Source organism: Salminus brasiliensis, chromosome 25 (assembly GCF_030463535.1).
Source record: "Salminus brasiliensis chromosome 25, fSalBra1.hap2, whole genome shotgun sequence".
Classification (NCBI taxonomy): domain Eukaryota; kingdom Metazoa; phylum Chordata; class Actinopteri; order Characiformes; family Bryconidae; genus Salminus; species Salminus brasiliensis.
The window spans coordinates 8,434,475-8,452,784 of NC_132902.1; the positions used below are offsets into that span (position 1 = coordinate 8,434,475).

Genomic DNA, 18,310 nt, shown 5'->3' on the forward strand with positions numbered 1-18,310 from the left:
CGTCTAGATAAAAGTTTACTAAAAAGTTTACAATCAAAATTTAAAAGGGTAATCGGTCTCCAGTTTTTTAGGTCGGTCTTGTCGCCTTTCTTAAAAAGTAAAGTGACTATCCCTACTCTAAAACTGTCTGGAAGTCGGTCAAACTTTTCAAATTCATTAAAAACAGTCAGGATGTCCGTTGATAAAATGTCCCAAAAGGTCAAATAAAATTCCACGGGGAGTCCATCCTCTCCCGAAGTCTTACCCTTTTTAAAACCTTTAAGACATTTTAAAGTTTCCTCACCTGTAAAATTTCCTGTTAAAACATCCTGACACTTTATTTGTTTTTCTAAAAAGTTTAAAACCTCTTCCATCGTTTTATTTTGCACACGTTTTTCATTATAAAGATCTTCGTAAAAACATTCAATTTCTTTTAAAATCCCCTCTGTCTTTATTTCTTCCCTCCCCTCTTTTGTTATTTTTGTGATCCCTCCCCCCCTAGATAAAATTTTCTTAAAAAAGTATCGTGTGCATTTCTCACCTTCTTCGACCTCTTTTTCTTTACTTCTTAAAATTGTTCCTTTACTTTTTATTTCGTTTAAAACCGACATTTCCCTTTTTACTTCTTTTATTTCTTCACTAAAATCAATGCCTTGGTTTAAAAGGTTAAAATATCTTTGTAGTCTTTTTTGCAGCCCCATCATGCGTCGTCTCTCTTTATTCTTTTTTTCTTTCCCTATCTTTTTAAAAAATGTTTTCGTCCTTTGTTTTACCATTTCCCACCACTGTGCCCGTGAATCAAAACAGTCTTGGAGGGTCTGCCAGAGACTGTACTGCTCCCTGTAGCTCTTAACTATTTCTTCATCTTGTAACAGGGAGCAGTTCAGTCTCCACAGCCCTCCACCTACAGTCACACCGGTGGGGAGAGACAGGGTGCACGATAGCATGAGGTGATCTGAAAAACAGAGGGGGGTCAATGTTGCATCAGTTGGCGGGCAGTCTCTTGTAAAAATATAGTCGATGCGGGAGGCTCGGGCGCAGTCACCACTGAACCAGGTGAAGCCCTCCTCCTCTGGATGCATTTTTTTAAAGCAGTCGACTAATTTAAAATCTTTAACTAAGCCCTGCAATAAAACTGACGTCTTGTCTAACTTAAAATCCTCCCCTACTCTTTTCCTATCCTTTCTTGATAAAACACAATTAAAATCCCCTCCCACTACTAAAGGTGCCCTCCCCAGCATGTGGGGCTGCAGGTCTTCTAAAAGTTTATACCTATCATTTTTATCATTAAAACCATACACATTAAGAATGTTAAAATCCCTTCCTAAAAAAGTCAAATTTACTAAAAGAGCCCGTCCATCCCTCACCACAGTGCTGCCCTTCACCAGGATGTGAGGGTTCTTTATTAAAATTGCAACACCGTCGGCTCTGTTGTAGTGTGAACCGCTCCAGAGAGAGGGACCGGCAGCCCAGCGCTGCTCCCAATCTCTGTACGTCTTCAGGAACGGTAAAGCACACTCTTGTAGTAAAAACACATCTGACTTTATATCTTTTAAAAGGGACAAGACACTCTCTGCTCTAGTGGAGGCTCTCACACTCCTAACATTAATAGTTGAAATAGTGAGAGCCATGAGCAGTGTAGGTTTTAAAAGACAGGTATATAATTAAAAGACCATGAAAATAAAACAAAAAGACTACACAAATAAAAGATTAAAAAGGCATTTTAAAAATCACAATATTTCTTGTGACACCTGCTCCTCTTTTACCCCCACTGTTCTGGGGTTAGGAGGTTGGCCGGTGTCTCCAGCCTCCAGGCCTACAGAGCGAAGCTCTTGTAGAGTCCTGGGCGTAGATGTCTTTAACTGAAAGTGTAAGAAAGACACCTCATTGGGGGATTCATCAGGCCACAGACGATCCAGACCTTCCGAGGAGGAACTGCCTGGATCCTGTGTTGCCTTCTGTTTCTTCTCTGCCAGTTCTGGCAGAGGAGACCCCGCGGGCCTTTTGCCCACTTGAGCATTGGGGAGCGAGCCATCAGACCCACTCCCACTGGAGGCCACACTCACCTCCGGCACCGTAATTAGGGAGGAAGTGCTTTCTTCCTCCTCTTGCTGCTGCTGCACAACTTGTTCCTGTACTTGCTTGGAGGGGGTGGCCTCCAGTTCCTGCTCAGACTCTGCCTGGTTGTTAGCTCCGCCCTCTTTTTCATGGCCAATCCCTGGGGCAGGCTGGGGATTCAAATCTCCCGCCAAAACCCCAGGGACCGCCCCCTCCTCCTCCCCTTCTTTCTCCTTCTCCTTCACCTCCTGGCCATGCTGCCTGGCAGCCATTTTGCTAGCTTTTAACTTGTTGGCAAAAGATTTGGGGCAATCTCTGTAGAGATGGGAAGATTCTCCACAAAGATTGCACCGTCTGCCATTGGTACACTCCTCAAAAGTGTGCCCAATTTCTCGACACTTCCCACACACGATTTCCTGACACGCTTCGGCTAGATGCCCAAACTTGCCGCACTTGCGACACAGTTTGGGCATTCCTTGATAGTAAATGTAGCCTCGGTTTTCTCCCAACACTATCATAGACGGTATTTGTCTCAGGCCAAGGTAACTGCTCGGGTCTTCCCATTGTTTAATGGGAATTCGCCACGAGCAGTTCCAAATGCCGTCCTCATCCAAAACCTTAACAGGTGGGCTTTTCACCGTGCAAAATCTCGCCAGCCATGTAACGATATCCTCTCCAGTCACAGTTTCATTGAACATTCTGACAATCACCACCTTGTGAGAATTGTCAGAAAGTTTCTCCACCTTGAACATGGAGAACTGGTCCTTAACATTTTCAAGCCGAATCCAAAAATCTTTAAGCAGGGAAGCCGAGCAGAAGCTAACGTCAAATCCCTTGTTACCAGGCAGAGTCATTAGGCAGTTCAGTTCCGTCGGTTTAAAATTGAGGGTATTTTGGATAAGCTTCCTGGAGAAGTCCAGCCGAGACATCCCCAGGAGCCTTCCATTCTCCTCTCTAAATAAAAGGCGCACGCTATGGTGCCTCCGCATGCCGGCACGAACAGCCGACATGCTTGGAGGCACCTGGTGGCCGATAAAACTCTTAAAACAATAAATACAAATAAATAGGTAAAAACACTAAAACCAGCAAAGAAAAAATAAAAGATTGCACTTACCTTGCAGCTTGATAATGAGCCCCAGAACCAGAAAGACAGAGTCTACCGTCCAAGACTCACCCACCTAAGCCAGGGATCCGTACAATCTCCTCTCCTGCGCTAAAGATCAAGGTCACAAAGGCCAGGATCTCGGGACGCAAAAGAGTCGACCGCTGTCTTAGCCAAAAGGCCGAGAAGCGATAACCCGAACAGGCCACCCCGTGCGGGACCGCCCCTTGGTTAGTAACTAGCTACTACACGGTGACTACTTTGCAAGAAAAACGAAAAAGAAAAAAGGCAAAGAAAGAAAGAAAGAACAACAAATAAATACAATTCAATTAACCACACCCACCTGCACAAGCTCCAGCGAGTGACCGAAGGCACGAATCTGTCTTTCAAACTTGGAGAGAAAAAGCAGCTCCGCCAAGGCGGAGCCTTCAAAAAATAGGCAAAACTCGTCAACGTTCCCCTCCACGGAAATCTTTAGTAAAAGGCGAAAGATTTATACGTGAATGAAGAGAAACCCGAGCTATACCTGACAGCACCCCGACCTCTCGACGCCCACCGAGGGCCAAGGTTGCTAGAGGAGGGCAGGGATGATTGAGAGGCGAAGCAAACTCCTCCTTGTTTCTCCTGTCCTGTCAGCTCCTCCTCAAATTAAGCTGGCCACGTGCTGACTTTAACCTGAAATAAGAAACACAAGGCAACAGGCATGCGTCAGTTGTAGATGCTCATCTCCACAGACACAGACAAAGTCCGAAGAAGAAGAAGAAGAAGGAGAGAGAGAGAGAGAGAGAGAGAGAGAGAGAAAGAAAAAAAAAAAAAAAAAAAAAAAAAAAAAAAAAAAAAGAACAAAAACGGAGGGAAAACCAAAAGCACTCGAAAAGAACACCTCCCCCACAGACTCGGTCACATTACTTCAGCTTTCTTTTTACTGTTTGAAGGAGGTGCACCGTTCCTGGAGGTACTGCAATACCAGGTCGATGCGTGGAGCGGAAGGAGCAAGCTCCTCTTCCAGCCCCCTGTTCCAAAAATCAATTTAATATATAGTCCTCATATAGAGGACGTATCAGATATTAAACTGATAAGAACAGATACTACACTTGATCTTAGCCAAAAGGCCGAGAAGCGATAACCCGAACAGGCCACCCCGTGCGGGACCGCCCCTTGGTTAGTAACTAGCTACTACACGGTGACTACTTTGCAAGAAAAACGAAAAAGAAAAAAGGCAAAGAAAGAAAGAAAGAACAACAAATAAATACAATTCAATTAACCACACCCACCTGCACAAGCTCCAGCGAGTGACCGAAGGCACGAATCTGTCTTTCAAACTTGGAGAGAAAAAGCAGCTCCGCCAAGGCGGAGCCTTCAAAAAATAGGCAAAACTCGTCAACGTTCCCCTCCACGGAAATCTTTAGTAAAAGGCGAAAGATTTATACGTGAATGAAGAGAAACCCGAGCTATACCTGACAGCACCCCGACCTCTCGACGCCCACCAAGGGCCAAGGTTGCTAGAGGAGGGCAGGGATGATTGAGAGGCGAAGCAAACTCCTCCTTGTTTCTCCTGTCCTGTCAGCTCCTCCTCAAATTAAGCTGGCCACGTGCTGACTTTAACCTGAAATAAGAAACACAAGGCAACAGGCATGCGTCAGTTGTAGATGCTCATCTCCACAGACACAGACAAAGTCCGAAGAAGAAGAAGAAGAAGGAGAGAGAGAGAGAGAGAGAGAGAGAGAGAGAAAGAAAAAAAAAAAAAAAAAAAAAAAAAAAAAAAAAAAAAGAACAAAAACGGAGGGAAAACCAAAAGCACTCGAAAAGAACACCTCCCCCACAGACTCGGTCACATTACTTCAGCTTTCTTTTTACTGTTTGAAGGAGGTGCACCGTTCCTGGAGGTACTGCAATACCAGGTCGATGCGTGGAGCGGAAGGAGCAAGCTCCTCTTCCAGCCCCCTGTTCCAAAAATCAATTTAATATATAGTCCTCATATAGAGGACGTATCAGATATTAAACTGATAAGAACAGATACTACACTTGATCTTAGCCAAAAGGCCGAGAAGCGATAACCCGAACAGGCCACCCCGTGCGGGACCGCCCCTTGGTTAGTAACTAGCTACTACACGGTGACTACTTTGCAAGAAAAACGAAAAAGAAAAAAGGCAAAGAAAGAAAGAAAGAACAACAAATAAATACAATTCAATTAACCACACCCACCTGCACAAGCTCCAGCGAGTGACCGAAGGCACGAATCTGTCTTTCAAACTTGGAGAGAAAAAGCAGCTCCGCCAAGGCGGAGCCTTCAAAAAATAGGCAAAACTCGTCAACGTTCCCCTCCACGGAAATCTTTAGTAAAAGGCGAAAGATTTATACGTGAATGAAGAGAAACCCGAGCTATACCTGACAGCACCCCGACCTCTCGACGCCCACCGAGGGCCAAGGTTGCTAGAGGAGGGCAGGGATGATTGAGAGGCGAAGCAAACTCCTCCTTGTTTCTCCTGTCCTGTCAGCTCCTCCTCAAATTAAGCTGGCCACGTGCTGACTTTAACCTGAAATAAGAAACACAAGGCAACAGGCATGCGTCAGTTGTAGATGCTCATCTCCACAGACACAGACAAAGTCCGAAGAAGAAGAAGAAGAAGGAGAGAGAGAGAGAGAGAGAGAGAGAGAGAAAGAAAAAAAAAAAAAAAAAAAAAAAAAAAAAAAAAAAGAACAAAAACGGAGGGAAAACCAAAAGCACTCGAAAAGAACACCTCCCCCACAGACTCGGTCACATTACTTCAGCTTTCTTTTTACTGTTTGAAGGAGGTGCACCGTTCCTGGAGGTACTGCAATACCAGGTCGATGCGTGGAGCGGAAGGAGCAAGCTCCTCTTCCAGCCCCCTGTTCCAAAAATCAATTTAATATATAGTCCTCATATAGAGGACGTATCAGATATTAAACTGATAAGAACAGATACTACACTTGATCTTAGCCAAAAGGCCGAGAAGCGATAACCCGAACAGGCCACCCCGTGCGGGACCGCCCCTTGGTTAGTAACTAGCTACTACACGGTGACTACTTTGCAAGAAAAACGAAAAAGAAAAAAGGCAAAGAAAGAAAGAAAGAACAACAAATAAATACAATTCAATTAACCACACCCACCTGCACAAGCTCCAGCGAGTGACCGAAGGCACGAATCTGTCTTTCAAACTTGGAGAGAAAAAGCAGCTCCGCCAAGGCGGAGCCTTCAAAAAATAGGCAAAACTCGTCAACGTTCCCCTCCACGGAAATCTTTAGTAAAAGGCGAAAGATTTATACGTGAATGAAGAGAAACCCGAGCTATACCTGACAGCACCCCGACCTCTCGACGCCCACCGAGGGCCAAGGTTGCTAGAGGAGGGCAGGGATGATTGAGAGGCGAAGCAAACTCCTCCTTGTTTCTCCTGTCCTGTCAGCTCCTCCTCAAATTAAGCTGGCCACGTGCTGACTTTAACCTGAAATAAGAAACACAAGGCAACAGGCATGCGTCAGTTGTAGATGCTCATCTCCACAGACACAGACAAAGTCCGAAGAAGAAGAAGAAGAAGGAGAGAGAGAGAGAGAGAGAGAGAGAGAGAGAAAGAAAAAAAAAAAAAAAAAAAAAAAAAAAAAAAAAAAGAACAAAAACGGAGGGAAAACCAAAAGCACTCGAAAAGAACACCTCCCCCACAGACTCGGTCACATTACTTCAGCTTTCTTTTTACTGTTTGAAGGAGGTGCACCGTTCCTGGAGGTACTGCAATACCAGGTCGATGCGTGGAGCGGAAGGAGCAAGCTCCTCTTCCAGCCCCCTGTTCCAAAAATCAATTTAATATATAGTCCTCATATAGAGGACGTATCAGATATTAAACTGATAAGAACAGATACTACACTTGATCTTAGCCAAAAGGCCGAGAAGCGATAACCCGAACAGGCCACCCCGTGCGGGACCGCCCCTTGGTTAGTAACTAGCTACTACACGGTGACTACTTTGCAAGAAAAACGAAAAAGAAAAAAGGCAAAGAAAGAAAGAAAGAACAACAAATAAATACAATTCAATTAACCACACCCACCTGCACAAGCTCCAGCGAGTGACCGAAGGCACGAATCTGTCTTTCAAACTTGGAGAGAAAAAGCAGCTCCGCCAAGGCGGAGCCTTCAAAAAATAGGCAAAACTCGTCAACGTTCCCCTCCACGGAAATCTTTAGTAAAAGGCGAAAGATTTATACGTGAATGAAGAGAAACCCGAGCTATACCTGACAGCACCCCGACCTCTCGACGCCCACCGAGGGCCAAGGTTGCTAGAGGAGGGCAGGGATGATTGAGAGGCGAAGCAAACTCCTCCTTGTTTCTCCTGTCCTGTCAGCTCCTCCTCAAATTAAGCTGGCCACGTGCTGACTTTAACCTGAAATAAGAAACACAAGGCAACAGGCATGCGTCAGTTGTAGATGCTCATCTCCACAGACACAGACAAAGTCCGAAGAAGAAGAAGAAGAAGGAGAGAGAGAGAGAGAGAGAGAGAGAGAGAGAAAGAAAAAAAAAAAAAAAAAAAAAAAAAAAAAAAAAAAAGAACAAAAACGGAGGGAAAACCAAAAGCACTCGAAAAGAACACCTCCCCCACAGACTCGGTCACATTACTTCAGCTTTCTTTTTACTGTTTGAAGGAGGTGCACCGTTCCTGGAGGTACTGCAATACCAGGTCGATGCGTGGAGCGGAAGGAGCAAGCTCCTCTTCCAGCCCCCTGTTCCAAAAATCAATTTAATATATAGTCCTCATATAGAGGACGTATCAGATATTAAACTGATAAGAACAGATTTTTTCTTTCGAAAAAAGTTTTATTGTCACAATTTCAGTACATTTCCATTTCATTCATTTCACAACATTTTTAAAAGCTTTTCCTTTTTACAATCATATTTCATCTTAATAAATCATTTTATAAAACCAATACACACATAAGATCATTTTTACACATAAAAGTCAGTTAAGAGCAGAGATCAGTAAAAACATTCAATAAAAGCTTTCGTGTGTGTGTGTGTGTAAAAGTCCAGTTAGGTTTTCTTTAAAAAGTGAAATACAATTACAATAAAAGCTTATACAAGTTTCAATAAATAAATGGAATAAATAAGACAATAAATATTCAATAAATAAATAAATAAACAAATAAATATTCATTCAGTAAAATCAGTTCAGTTTAAAAGTCTTTACTAAAACAGTCTCTTTGTGCAGGACCGGGGTGAGCCACTATCAAGCTGGCACCACCTCGCTCCCCAGAAGTCGCGATTCTTCAGTGTCGGGGCTCAGCGGAGATCCTCCCCTGTGCCCGCTGCTCCTTTCTTGGTTGCGGTCTTGCCGGGTGCATCTACGGGAGCCAGTGACCGTGGTGGTCTGGACCCCCCTGCGTGTGACCCCGGTCCCCTCCTCCGAATGTCGGCGTGCGGTGTCCCCTGCAGCGATGATGTGACCAGCGCAGATAGAGCGTGCAGGGGCACCGTCACTCGCTTCCCCACCAGCAGGTTGCGGGAGGTCCACAGGGCGGCCTTCACGCCGTTAAGGGTGAGCCAGAGCGCTGTGAATTCTGCAGCTGGTAGTCGGTCTATGCCCTGGCCCACCCCGTTTACCGCTAGCCGGTAAACAGACGGCTGGACCTCCCCTGCTGGCAGGCTCGGGCATTGCAGGGGACCGGTTATGGCCCACAGGTCCCTCGCCACACTGCACTCCCAGAGCACGTGCCTCACGGTCTCTGGTTCGCCACACCCAGGCCGTGGGCACGTGGGGTTGGATGCCATTCCCCGGGAGTGCATCACGGCCCTGACCGGGAGGATCTCATGGGCCGCCATCCACGACAGATCTTTATGCTTATTCTGGAGAGCGGGGTGGGCTGCGTTCCTCCAAACTGCCTTGGCCTCACTTAGTGTGAGGCCGGGAACTGGGCTCACCTCTTCCCGGTCCTGCACAAGAGAGACAAGAGACTTTGCATTAGTTAAAACAGTAAAATCTTCTTTTTCCAAATCATATTTTCTTAAAAACTTTCTAATAAAATCATATTCTTTAGAAAGATTAAAAGAGACGGGTGTTCTTAAATCAATTTGTAAAATCTTTATACTTCGCAAGTACGACCCCATCCAGAACTTTGCCATAGCGGCGGTCTTGTTGTCTCTGGAGGGGTTCGTCGCATACTTTATGTGTAAAGCAGCGAACTTGCTTCCTAAAAACAGGTGGGGGTCTGGGAGCCCTTTTCCTCCATTCTCCTTCCTCTTCTTCACCACCGCCCTCCTCAGCCTCTCCCACTTGGACCCCCACAGAAAATAAAACACCGCTCTCTCCAATCCTAAAAGAAAAAACTTTGGGGGACTAAAAACAGAACACAACAGTAAAAGCAAAGGTAAAATGACAGCTTTGATTATTAAAACTTTGCCCTCTATCGTCAGCTGTCTTAGTCCCCAAAAACCCAACCGTTGCCTGACTTTCCCTAGCGCGTCAGTCCAGTTGCCCCGTCCGCCACCCTCTTTGTCAAATTTAATACCTAAAATTTTAATATCTTTGTCTTTAAAATCCAAATCCAGGTCAGCGCCTATGTTTCCCCAAGGTCCAAAGAGCTGGGCCTCGGACTTGCTCCTATTGAGCTTAGCGCCCGAGGCCCTTCCATACCAGTCAGTCAAGTCCAGTGCTCTTTGGACCGATAAAACGTCGGAACATAAAAGCGTAACGTCGTCCATGTACAAAGTACAGGTCGCCGTCAGTCCGCCTGGCAAGTCCAGTCCTTTGATCCATTTATCCTTTCTCAAGATCTGCGCCAGTGGCTCAATGCACGCAACGTACAGGAGCGGAGATAACGAACACCCTTGGCGGACGCCAGAGCGAACTCTGATCGCCTTTGTGAGGTGCCCGTTTACCAGAATTCGACTGCTTATGTCTGTGTAAAGCAGACCCACCCACTTTAAAAACCTCCCGGGGAAACCCATTTTTTGCAGTACCTGGAGCAGGTACTGGTGCGAGACCCGATCGAAGGCTTTTTCAAAGTCTAAATTTAGGACTATAAGCCGAATGTTTCTGTCTCTCGCAAAACAGATGGCGTCTCTGACCAACACTAGGCTGTCGGTGATCCTCCTTCCTGGCACGGCGCAGGCTTGATCCGGGTGGATCACGTCCTCTAAAACAGTCGACATACGTCTAGATAAAAGTTTACTAAAAAGTTTACAATCCACATTTAAAAGGGTAATAGGTCTCCAATTTTTTAGGTCAGTCTTGTCGCCTTTCTTAAAAAGTAAGGTAACTATCCCTGATCTAAAACTGTCTGGGAGTCGGTCATACTTTTCAAATTCATTAAAAACAGTCAGAATGTCCGTTGCTAAAATGTCCCAAAAGGTCAAATAAAATTCCACGGGGAGTCCATCCTCTCCCGGAGTCTTACACTTTTTAAAACCTTTAAGACATTTTAAAATTTCCTCACCTGTAAAATTTATTGTTAAAACATCCTGACTTTTTATTTGTTTTTCTAAAAAGTTTAAGACTTCCTCCGTAGTTTTAGTGTGCACACTTTTCTCATTATAAAGATCTTCATAAAAACTTTCCACTTCTTTTAAAATCCCATCTGTCTTTATTTCTTCCCTCCCTTCTTTTATTATTTTTGTAATCCCTCCCCCCCTGGATAAAATTTTCTTAAAAAAGTAACGTGTGCATTTTTCTCCTTCTTCAACCTCTTTTTCTTTACTTCTTAAAATTGTACCTTTACTTTTTATTTCGTTTAAAACTGACATTTCCCTTTTAACTTCTTTTATTTCTTCACTAAAATCAATGCCTGTGTTTAAAAGGTTAAAATATCTCTGTAGTCTTTTTTGCAGCCCCATCATGCGTCGTCTCTCTCTATTCTTTTTTTCTTTTCCTATCTTTTTAAAAAACGTTTTCGTCCTTTGTTTAACCATTTCCCACCACTGTGCCCGTGAATCAAAACAGTCTTGGAGGGTCTGCCAGAGGCTGTACTGCTCCCTGTAGCTCTTAACTATTTCTTCATCTTGTAACAGGGAGCAGTTCAGTCTCCACAGCCCTCCCCCTACAGTCACACCGGTGGGGAGAGACAGGGTGCACGATAGCATGAGGTGATCTGAAAAACAGAGGGGGGTCAATGTTGCATCAGTTGGCGGGCAGTCTCTTGTAAAAATGTAGTCGATGCGGGAGGCTCGGGTGCAGTCACCACTGAACCAGGTGAAGCCCTCCTCCTCTGGATGCATTTTTCTAAAACTGTCGACTAATTTAAAATCCTTGACTAAACCCTGCAATAAAACTGATGTCTTGTCTAATTTAAAATCATCCCCTACTCTTTTTCTGTCCTTTCTTGATAAAACACAATTAAAATCCCCTCCCACTACTAAAGGTACCCTCCCCAGCATGTGGGGCTGCAGGTCTTCTAAAAGTTTAAACCTGTCATTTTTGTCGTTAAAACCATACACGTTAAGAATGTTAAAATCCCTTCCTAAAAAAGTCAAATTTACTAAAAGAGCCCGTCCATCCCTCACCACAGTGCTGCCTTTCACCAAGATGTGAGGGTTCTTTATTAAAATAGCAACACCGTCGGCTCTATTGTAGTGTGACCCGCTCCAGAGAGAGGGACCGGCAGCCCAGCGCTGCTCCCAATCTCTGTACGTCTTCAGGAACGGTAAAGCACACTCTTGTAGTAAAAACACATCTGACTTTATATCTTTTAAAAGGGACAAGACACTCTCTGCTCTAGTGGAGGCTCTCACACTCCTAACATTGATAGTTGAAATAGTGAGAGCCATGAGCAGTGTAGGTTTTAAAAGACAGGTATATAATTAAAAGACCATGAAAATAAAACAAAAGACTACATAAATAAAAGATTAAAAAGGCATTTTAAAAATCACATAATTTCCTGTGACACCTGCTCCTCTTTTACCCCCACTGTTCTGGGGTTAGGAGGTTGGCCGGTGTCTCCAGCCTCCAGGCCTACAGAGCGAAGCTCTTGTAGAGTCCTGGGTGTGGATGTCTTTAACTGAAAATGAAGAAAAGACACCTCATTAGGGGACTCATCAGGCCACAGACGATCCAGACCTTCCGAGGAGGAGCTGCCTGGATCCTGTGTTGCCTTCTGTTTCTTCTCTGCCAGTTCTGGCAGAGGAGACCCCGCGGGCCTTTTGCCCACCTGAGCATTGGGGAGCGAGCCGTCAGACCCACTCCCACTGGAGGCCACACTCACCTCCGGCACCGTGATCAGGGAGGAAGTGCTTTCTTCCTCCTCTTGCTGCTGCTGCCCAACCTGTTCCTGAACCAGCTTGGAGGGGGTGGCCTCCAGTTCCTGCTCAGACTCTGTCTGGACGTTAGCTCCGCCCCCTGTTTCTTGGCCAATCCCTGGGGCTGGCTGGGGATTCAAATCTCCCGCCAAAACCCCAGGGACCGCCCCCTCCTCCTCCATTTTCTTCTCCTTCTCTTTCTCCCCCTCACCATGCTGCCTGGCGGCCATTTTGCTTGCCTTCAGCTTGTTGGCAAAAGATTTGGGGCAATCTCTGTAGAGATGGGAAGATTCTCCACATAGATTACACCGTCTGCCATTGGGACACTCCTCGAAAGTGTGCCCAATTTCTCTACACTTCCCACACACAATTTCTTGACACACTTCGGCAAGATGTCCAAACTTGCCGCACTTGCGACACAGTTTGGGCATCCCTTGATAATAGATGTAACCGCGATTTTCACCCAACACTATCATGGACGGTATTTGTCTCAGGCCTAGGTAACTGCTCGGGTCTTCCCATTGTTTAATGGGAACTCGCCACGAGCAGTTCCAAATGCCGTCCTCGTCCAAAACCTTAACAGGTGGGCTTTTAACGGTGCAGAATCTAGCCAGCCATGTCACAATGTCTTCTCCAGTCACGGTTTCATTAAACATTCTGACAATCACCACCTTGTGGGAATTGTCAGAAAGTTTCTCCACCTTGAACATGGAGAACTGGTCTTTAACAGTTTCAATCCGAGTCCAGAAATCTTTCAAAAGGGAAGCCGAGCAGAAGCTAACGTCAAAACCCTTGTTACCAGGCAGAGTCATCAGGCAGTTCAGATCAGTCGGTTTAAAATTTAGAGTTTTCTGGACAAGCTTCCTGGAGAAGTCCAAACGAGACATCCCCAGGAGCTTTCCATCTACCTCTCGAAATAAAAGGCGCACACTATGGTGCCTCCGCATGCCGGCACGAACAGCCGACATGCTTGGAGGCACCTGGTGGCCGATAAAACCCTTAAAACAATAAATACAAATAAATAGATAAAACCACTAAAACCAGCAAAAGAGAAAAAAAAGATTGTACTTACCTTTGGAAACTTGAAAATGAGCCCCAGAACCAGAAAGACAGAGTCTACCGTCCAAGACTCACCCACCAAGAACAGGGATCCGTACAATCTCCTCTTCTGCGTTAAAGATCAAGGTCACAAAGGCCAGGATCTCGGGACGCAAAAGAGTCGACCGCTGTCTTAGCCAAAAGGCCGAGAAGCGATAACCCGAACAGGCCACCCCGTGCGGGACCGCCCCTTGGTTAGTAACTAGCTACTACACGGTGACTACTTTGCAAGAAAAACGAAAAAGAAAAAAGGCAAAGAAAGAAAGAAAGAACAACAAATAAATACAATTCAATTAACCACACCCACCTGCACAAGCTCCAGCGAGTGACCGAAGGCACGAATCTGTCTTTCAAACTTGGAGAGAAAAAGCAGCTCCGCCAAGGCGGAGCCTTCAAAAAATAGGCAAAACTCGTCAACGTTCCCCTCCACGGAAATCTTTAGTAAAAGGCGAAAGATTTATACGTGAATGAAGAGAAACCCGAGCTATACCTGACAGCACCCCGACCTCTCGACGCCCACCGAGGGCCAAGGTTGCTAGAGGAGGGCAGGGATGATTGAGAGGCGAAGCAAACTCCTCCTTGTTTCTCCTGTCCTGTCAGCTCCTCCTCAAATTAAGCTGGCCACGTGCTGACTTTAACCTGAAATAAGAAACACAAGGCAACAGGCATGCGTCAGTTGTAGATGCTCATCTCCACAGACACAGACAAAGTCCGAAGAAGAAGAAGAAGAAGGAGAGAGAGAGAGAGAGAGAGAGAGAGAGAGAGAGAGAGAGAAAAAAAAAAAAAAAAAAAAAAAAAAAAAAAAAAAAAAGAACAAAAACGGAGGGAAAACCAAAAGCACTCGAAAAGAACACCTCCCCCACAGACTCGGTCACATTACTTCAGCTTTCTTTTTACTGTTTGAAGGAGGTGCACCGTTCCTGGAGGTACTGCAATACCAGGTCGATGCGTGGAGCGGAAGGAGCAAGCTCCTCTTCCAGCCCCCTGTTCCAAAAATCAATTTAATATATAGTCCTCATATAGAGGACGTATCAGATATTAAACTGATAAGAACAGATTTTTTCTTTCGAAAAAAGTTTTATTGTCACAATTTCAGTACATTTCCATTTCATTCATTTCACAACATTTTTAAAAGCTTTTTCTTTTTACAATCATATTTCATCTTAATAAATCATTTTATAAAACCAATACACACATAAGATCATTTTTACACATAAAAGTCAGTTAAGAGCAGAGATCAGTAAAAACATTCCATAAAAGCTTTCGTGTGTGTGTGTGTGTGTGTAAAAGTCCAGTTAGGTTTTCTTTAAAAAGTGAAATACAATTACAATAAAAGCTTATACAAGTTTCAATAAATAAATGGAATAAATAAGACAATAAATATTCAATAAATAAATAAATAAACAAATAAATATTCATTCAGTAAAATCAGTTCAGTTTAAAAGTCTTTACTAAAACAGTCTCTTTGTGCAGGACCGGGGTGAGCCACTATCAAGCTGGCACCACCTCGCTCCCCAGAAGTCGCGATTCTTCAGTGTCGGGGCTCAGCGGAGATCCTCCCCTGTGCCCGCTGCTCCTTTCTTGGTTGCGGTCTTGCCGGGTGCATCTACGGGAGCCAGTGACCGTGGTGGTCTGGACCCCCCTGCGTGTGACCCCGGTCCCCTCCTCCGAATGTCGGCGTGCGGTGTCCCCTGCAGCGATGATGTGACCAGCGCAGATAGAGCGTGCAGGGGCACCGTCACTCGCTTCCCCACCAGCAGGTTGCGGGAGGTCCACAGGGCGGCCTTCACGCCGTTAAGGGTGAGCCAGAGCGCCGTGAATTCTGCAGCTGGTAGTCGGTCTATGCCCTGGCCCACCCCGTTTACCGCTAGCCGGTAAACAGACGGCTGGACCTCCCCTGCTGGCAGGCTCGGGCATTGCAGGGGACCGGTTATGGCCCACAGGTCCCTCGCCACACTGCACTCCCAGAGCACGTGCCTCACGGTCTCTGGTTCGCCACACCCCGGCCGTGGGCACGTGGGGTTGGATGCCATTCCCCGGGAGTGCATCACGGCCCTGACCGGGAGGATCTCATGGGCCGCCATCCACGACAGGTCTTTGTGCTTGTTCTGGAGAGCGGGGTGGGCTGCGTTCCTCCAAACTGCCTTGGCCTCACTTAGTGTGAGGCCTGGAACTGGGCTCACCTCTTCCCGGTCCTGCACAAGAGAGACAAGAGATTTCGCGTTAGTTAAAACAGTAAAATCTTCTTTCTCTAAATCATATTTTCTTAAAAACTTTCTAATAAAATCATATTCTTTAGAAAGATTAAAAGAGACTGGTGTTCTTAAATCCAATTGTAAAATCTTTAAGCTACGCAAGTACGACCCCATCCAGAACTTTGCCATAGCGGCGGTCTTGTTGTCTCTGGAGGGGTTCGTCGCATACTTTATGTGTAAAGCAGCGAACTTGCTTCCTAAAAACAGGTGGGGGTCTGGGAGCCCTTTTCCTCCATTCTCCTTTCTCTTCTTCATCACCGCCCTCCTCAGCCTCTCCCACTTGGACCCCCACAGGAAATAAAACACAGCTCTCTCCAATCCTAAAAGAAAAAACTTTGGGGGACTAAAAACAGAACACAACAGTAAAAGCAAAGGTAAAATAACAGCTTTGATTATTAAAACCTTGCCCTCTATCGTCAGCTGTCTTAGTCCCCAGAAACCCAACCGTTGCCTGACTTTCCCTAGAGAGTCAGTCCAGTTGCCCCGTCCGCCACCCTCTTCGTCAAATTTAATTCCTAAAATTTTTATATCTTTTTCTTTAAAATCCAAATCCAGGTCAGCGCCTATGTTTCCCCAAGGTCCAAAGAGCTGGGCCTCGGACTTGCTCCTATTGAGCTTAGCGCCCGAGGCCCTTCCATACCAGTCAGTCAAGTCCAGTGCTCTTTGGACCGATAAAACGTCGGAACATAAAAGCGTGACGTCGTCCATATACAAAGTACAGGTCGCCGTCAGTCCGCCTGGCAAGTCCAGTCCTTTGATCCATTTGTCCTTTCTCAAGATCTGCGCCAGTGGCTCAATGCACGCAACGTACAGGAGCGGGGATAACGAACACCCTTGGCGGACGCCAGAGCGAACTCTGATCGCCTTTGTGAGGTGCCCGTTTACCAAGATTTGACTGCTTATATCTGTGTAAAGCAGACCCACCCACTTTAAAAACCTCCCGGGGAAACCCATTTTTTGCAGTACCTGGAGCAGGTACTGGTGCGAGACCCGATCGAAGGCTTTTTCAAAGTCTAAATTTAGGACTATGAGCCGAATGTTTCTGTCTCTCGCAAAACAGATGGCGTCTCTGACCAACACTAGGCTGTCGGTGATCCTCCTTCCTGGCACGGCGCAGGCTTGATCCGGGTGGATCACGTCCTCTAAAACAGTCGACATGCGTCTAGATAAAAGTTTACTAAAAAGTTTACAATCAACATTTAAAAGGGTTATTGGTCTCCAGTTTTTTAAGTCGGTCTTGTCTCCTTTTTTGAAAAGTAAAGTAACTATCCCTGACCTAAAACTGTCTGGAAGTCGGTCAAAAGTTTCGAATTCATTAAAAACAGTCAGAATGTCCGTTGATAAAATGTCCCAAAAGGTCAAATAAAATTCCACGGGGAGTCCATCCTCTCCCGGAGTCTTACACTTTTTAAAACCTTTAAGACATTTTAAAATTTCCTCTCCTGTAAAATTTCTTGTTAAAACATCCTGACTTTCTATTTGTTTTTCTAGAAAATTTAAAACCTCTTCCATCGTTTTATTTTGCACACTTTTCTCTTCATAAAGTTCTTGATAAAAACATTCAACTTCTTTTAAAATCCCCTCTGTATTTATTTGTTCCCTCCCATCTTTTGTAATTTTTGTAATCCCTCCCCCCCTAGATAAAATTTTCTTAAAAAAGTAGCGTGTGCATTTCTCACCTTCTTCGACCTCTTTTTCTTTACTTCTTAAAATTGTTCCTTTACTTTTTATTTCATTTAAAACCGACATTTCCCTTTTAAGATCCTTTATTTCTTCACTAAAATCAATGCCTTTATTTAAAAGGTTAAAATATCGTTGTAGTCTTTTTTGCAGCCCCATCATGCGTCGTCTCTCTTTATTCTTTTTTAATCTTCCTATCTTTTTAAAAAACGTCTTTGTCCTTTGTTTTACCATTTCCCACCACTGTGCCCGTGAATCAAAACAGTCTTGGAGGGTCTGCCAGAGACTGTACTGCTCCCTGTAGCTCTTAACTATTTCTTCCTCTTGTAACAGGGAGCAGTTCAGTCTCCACAGCCCTCCCCCTACAGTCACACCGGTGGGGAGAGACAGGGTGCACAATAGCATGAGGTGATCAGAAAAACAGAGGGGGGTCAATGTAGCATCAGTCGGCGGGCAGTCTCTTGTGAAAATGTAGTCGATGCGGGAGGCTCGGGCGCAATCACCACTGAACCAGGTGAAGCCCTCCTCCTCTGGATGCATTTTTCTATAACAGTCGACTAGCTTAAAATCCTTAACTAAACCCTGCAATAAAACTGATGTCTTGTCTAGTTTAAAATCATCCCCTACTCTTTTCCTATCTTTTCTTGATAAAACGCAATTAAAATCCCCTCCCACTACTAATGGCACCCTCCCCAGCATGTGGGGCTGCAGGTCTTCTAAAAGTTTATACCTGTCATTTTTGTCGTTAAAACCGTACACGTTAAGAATGTTAAAATCCCTTCCTAAAAAAGTCAAATTTACTAAAAGAGCCCGTCCATCCCTCACCACAGTGCTGCCCTTCACCAAGATGTGAGGGTTCTTTATTAAAATAGCAACACCGTCGGCTCTGTTGTAGTGTGAACCG

General features: G+C 45.1%; 10 non-coding genes and 2 pseudogenes across 10 annotated transcripts; all 12 read right to left on the minus strand.

Moving 5' to 3' along the window:
* Positions 1-3,546: 3,546 nt before the first annotated feature.
* LOC140548509 (U5 spliceosomal RNA) lies at positions 3,547-3,661 on the minus strand. Its single transcript, XR_011978715.1, has one exon. It is a non-coding gene; the product is annotated as a U5 spliceosomal RNA (small nuclear RNA).
* Positions 3,662-4,072: 411 nt separating this feature from the next.
* LOC140548384 (U2 spliceosomal RNA) lies at positions 4,073-4,263 on the minus strand. The gene has a single exon (XR_011978638.1). It is a non-coding gene; the product is annotated as a U2 spliceosomal RNA (small nuclear RNA).
* A 214-nt stretch (positions 4,264-4,477) lies between these two features.
* On the minus strand, positions 4,478-4,592 carry LOC140548511 (U5 spliceosomal RNA). Its single transcript, XR_011978717.1, has one exon. It is a non-coding gene; the product is annotated as a U5 spliceosomal RNA (small nuclear RNA).
* Positions 4,593-5,003: 411 nt separating this feature from the next.
* LOC140548395 (U2 spliceosomal RNA) lies at positions 5,004-5,194 on the minus strand. Its single transcript, XR_011978649.1, has one exon. It is a non-coding gene; the product is annotated as a U2 spliceosomal RNA (small nuclear RNA).
* A 214-nt stretch (positions 5,195-5,408) lies between these two features.
* On the minus strand, positions 5,409-5,523 carry LOC140548512 (U5 spliceosomal RNA). Its single transcript, XR_011978718.1, has one exon. It is a non-coding gene; the product is annotated as a U5 spliceosomal RNA (small nuclear RNA).
* Positions 5,524-5,930: 407 nt separating this feature from the next.
* Positions 5,931-6,121, minus strand: LOC140548406 (U2 spliceosomal RNA). The gene has a single exon (XR_011978660.1). It is a non-coding gene; the product is annotated as a U2 spliceosomal RNA (small nuclear RNA).
* A 214-nt stretch (positions 6,122-6,335) lies between these two features.
* Positions 6,336-6,450, minus strand: LOC140548514 (U5 spliceosomal RNA). Its single transcript, XR_011978719.1, has one exon. It is a non-coding gene; the product is annotated as a U5 spliceosomal RNA (small nuclear RNA).
* Positions 6,451-6,859: 409 nt separating this feature from the next.
* LOC140548419 (U2 spliceosomal RNA) lies at positions 6,860-7,050 on the minus strand. Its single transcript, XR_011978671.1, has one exon. It is a non-coding gene; the product is annotated as a U2 spliceosomal RNA (small nuclear RNA).
* Positions 7,051-7,264: 214 nt separating this feature from the next.
* On the minus strand, positions 7,265-7,379 carry LOC140548515 (U5 spliceosomal RNA). Its single transcript, XR_011978720.1, has one exon. It is a non-coding gene; the product is annotated as a U5 spliceosomal RNA (small nuclear RNA).
* A 410-nt stretch (positions 7,380-7,789) lies between these two features.
* LOC140548469 (U2 spliceosomal RNA) lies at positions 7,790-7,965 on the minus strand (annotated as a pseudogene).
* Positions 7,966-13,842: 5,877 nt separating this feature from the next.
* Positions 13,843-13,957, minus strand: LOC140548516 (U5 spliceosomal RNA). Its single transcript, XR_011978721.1, has one exon. It is a non-coding gene; the product is annotated as a U5 spliceosomal RNA (small nuclear RNA).
* A 418-nt stretch (positions 13,958-14,375) lies between these two features.
* Positions 14,376-14,551, minus strand: LOC140548470 (U2 spliceosomal RNA; annotated as a pseudogene).
* Positions 14,552-18,310: the final 3,759 nt, after the last annotated feature.